Below are 3,978 nucleotides of genomic sequence, written 5' to 3'. Positions count from 1 at the left end.
GGCTCCTCTGCTGTAGTTCTTAGTAGATGTGTTCAAAGCGGCCACTCTGCGTAGTTCTTAGATAATGTGTTCAAAGCGGCCACCTCTGCTGTAGTTCTTAGTACATGTGTTCAAAGCGGCCACTCTGCTGCAGTTCTTAGTACATGTGTTCAAAGCGGCCACTCTGCTGCAGTTCTTAGTAGATGTGTTCAAAGCGGCCACTCTGCTGTAGTTCTTAGTACATGTGTTCAAAGCGGCCACTCTGCTGCTAGTTCTTAGTACATGTGTTCAAAGCGGCCATCTCTGCTGTAGTTCTTAGTACATGTGTTCAAAGCGCCACTCTGCTGCAGTCTTAGTACATGTGTTCAAAAGCGGCCACTCTGCTGCAGTTCTTAGTACATGTGTTCAAAGCGGCCATCTCTGCCTGCAGTTATTAGTACATGTGTTCAAAGCGGCCACTCTGCTGCTAGTTTCTTAGTAGAATGTGTTCAAAGCGGCCACTCTGCTGAGTTCTTAGTAGATGTGTTCAAAGCGGCCACTCTGCTGTAGTTTTAGAGATGTGTTCAAAGCGGACCTCTCTGCTGTAAGTTCTTAGTACATGTGTTCAGGGGTGGACTGGCCATCTGGCATACCGGGCATTTTCCCGGTGGGCCGACGTGCCTTTTGGGCCGACACGTCATTTTTTTTTTTTTCTTCCTGAAGTCCCGGCCCATAAGACGGGTATATTGGCCCTCTGTTTAAATGTTTTTAGTAATTGACACTGGGCCGGCCCAATCAAATCTTTAATCACCTCCCCCTTTGGGCCGCTCGGTGTGCATCATTAAATCACGCCCCCAGGAGGTGAGCCGGCCGTTGAAGCCAAACTGCCTTTTTTTTCGAGAAAAAAAAAAGTTCGAGTTAGAAATGGCGAAGGCGAAGGCCAAGCGAAAAGGGAGAGCAGAACAATTGCGGGCAAGAAAAAAGCAGGCCCTTCGTGCTGATGCTGCCGCTTGTGTCAAAATAACCGACATGTTTAGTACAGGTGCAGGTCCATCTTCTTCTAACCCGTGGCCGATATTGGTGGTGAGGAAGATGATGAGAGGGAGAGAGATCAGCGCGAGTGGGGAGAGCGAGGAGAACTGGCGGTAAGCAGAAGCTAAGAAAATTAGGAAAAGATTAGTATTAAGGTTATGATACTCTGTAGTTCTGGAACCCATTAATATCCCTTGATGAAGCACTAATAAGACACATATTATAGAGAAACATTAGTTAGCCTACAAGCTAGTAAGCTGGCTTTTTTAGGTCTTCCCTGGCAAGTTAAAATATAGCTTAATGGGACTCTGATACGTTGTCTCATTGAAAGTTAACCAACATTCATGAACAATTACTGTCAGCTGGCAGCTTGTTTCGTTTAGTGTATTTACTTATCTGGTTATAAGGGCAACAGTGGTCTTTTGGGACCTGAAGAAAATGTTTATAGTCAGCTTGTTGTGGTAGTTTTGATTGACAATATATAGAATGAATAATATAGAAATAGATAAAAAATGGAGGCACACATGTAGTTTTGACCATTAACTGTGTGGTATTGTTATGTCAATGCCTATTTGTATGGACCTCTATCAGGGAATCCATCATTCTGTATCATCGTGTTGAGCCAGGTAGCACCCCAGAGGAGGAGAGTGAGGAGAGCAAAGAGCAGGACATAGATTACTTTGCCCGCCCCGAGCCATCTATGTTACAGATGTTTTTAGAACAGCACCCACAACAACATACCAGAAGTCCAGTTGTGCAGACGGTATTCACCTGTAAAGATGGCACCAGCAGAAAGTGGCGTCATATTGCAAGGGACGTCATATGTTGTTTTGTATGTCTGGCATTTGGGAAGAGGACTGACACTGGCACGTTTATAACTGGAATGTCAGATTGGAGGCACCACACCAGCGTACAGAGGAGCACGGAAAGAGCATTACACATTCAACCTGTGCTGAAGCTTTCTTCTTACGGTGCTCTAAAGCAGACATCGAAAGCATGTCTGCTGGCAGTCAGATGTCTGCTCATAGGGAACAAGTCCGAAAGAGACGTCAGGTTTTGGAGCGTGTGGTGAAAGTGCAGCAGGTGAGAATGAGGGAGCATGCTAGCTGACAACACCGTGGACCACGGTAACATTTTGGAGCTCATCCTTTTATTAGGAAAGTATGATATCTGCTTAAAAGAGCATCTGGATGATTGCGTAGAGAAGAGCAAGAATTGCACCAATCCAGTGGAACAAAAGGTAGAGGGTCTCTCATCACCCTACTCTCCAAAACTACTGTAACTCCATCATAGAAACTGTTAGTAGTCTAATCAAAGAAAGTATCTCCAGTGATGTCCAGAAGGCCGGAATGTCTTCTGTTCAGCTGGACACAACACAAGACAGAACTTCTCAGGATCAGTGTTCAGTAATCTTAAAATATGTCAATGAGACTGTGCAAGAGAGGCTTGTGGCTTTAGTGAAGTGCCACGCATCCACCGGACAATACTTCATGCATCTGAAACTGGACAAGGGCATGTGTGTATAGGTAATGCAACGATGGAGCATCCAATATGCAAGGCCGGTACAAAGGATTTCTGCACTGATGACCTCCCAGTCACCCACTCATGTCCATGTGTGGTGCTATGCTCATGTTCTTAATCTTGTCCTGGCTGAAACTACCCAAAATGTCATCGAATGTGGAGCACTTTTCAACCTAATCAATGACATAGCAGTGTTTATCAGGGAGTCACATCAGAGGTCGATCTGTGGGAGAAACGAGCCCAAGACAAGATGCCGTCGACTCATCCTGTAGACTCATCTGGTCCTATCTCTATCGTGTTGTCATAGAAAGGGGAGGCAGGGCACTATAGGGCCCCCCCCTTAAATTAACTAGAAGTCATCATTTAAGGGGTTATTTTTTAAAACTTTTCTTACAGACATTACATTACATTGCATTTAGCTGAGGCTTTTATCCAAAGCGACTTACAATAAGTACATTCGACCAAGAAGACACAACCTTGAGGAAAACAGAATCATATAAGTACATCAGGTTTCATAGAGCCAAGCATGTCAAGTGCTACTCAACTGGCTTTAGATAAGCCAACCCTTTATTAGTATATAAGTGCTTTGTTAATAATTCTATCGCTCGAAGTGGAGTCGAAAGAGATGAGTTTTCAGTCTGGAAGATGTGTAAGCTTTCTGCTGTCCTGATTTCAATGGGGAGCTCATTCCACCATTTTCTTGTGCCCTCATTGGTCATGTTCGTGTGTGTTGGAGGAGTGGCTCTGTGAGGAAGTCTGAAGTTGGTGCATCATGGCATGTGGCTCATTAAAAAATAAGTACAGCTATTGTCTCCCTCTTGTATAACTGGTCGGCCCCCCTGCAGCAGGTAATAGGGTTGCCAACTCTCACGCATCTGGCGTGTGACACACGCTTTCACTCTCAATCTCACGCTCTCACGCTGCCCAAACTATTCTCAAGCCAAAAACAAGATGAACCGGTGATCGTCTTTTGTTGGTTATTTACAATGTTGAGTTGATCCGCTCCCTCCCCGCCTCCACCACCATCAGACCCCCCTATTAGTGCTCGGTCACTGTTCGCTTTGTGAGAGGGTTTGAAGGTCTGATTTCTAATGATTGATAGTTACACATACTTGTTGTATGTATTAGTTTAGTTTGCCCCTGGTACGTAAAAAGGATAATAATAGCGTTTTTTTAAATTATACTGAGTTATTCTTCTTGTCAATAACCGCTACTATTTGTTTGTTTTATGGATTTGGGCCGGTCTGGGTCTAAATGCCAGGGCCGATTTGTTGTCCCAGTCCAGCCCTGCATGTGTTCAAAGCGGCCACTCTGCTGCAGTTCTTAGTACATGTGTTCAAAGCGGCCTCTCTGCTGCAGTTCTTAGTACATGTGTTCAAAGCGGCCACTCTGCTGCAGTTCTTAGTACATGTGTTCAAAGCGGCCTCTCTGCTGCAGTTCTTAGTACATGTGTTCAAAGCGGCCTCT

Source organism: Pseudochaenichthys georgianus, unplaced genomic scaffold (genome assembly GCF_902827115.2).
Source record: "Pseudochaenichthys georgianus unplaced genomic scaffold, fPseGeo1.2 scaffold_1105_arrow_ctg1, whole genome shotgun sequence".
Classification (NCBI taxonomy): Eukaryota; Metazoa; Chordata; class Actinopteri; order Perciformes; family Channichthyidae; genus Pseudochaenichthys; species Pseudochaenichthys georgianus.
Note: the sequence above shows the minus strand (reverse complement) of the source record.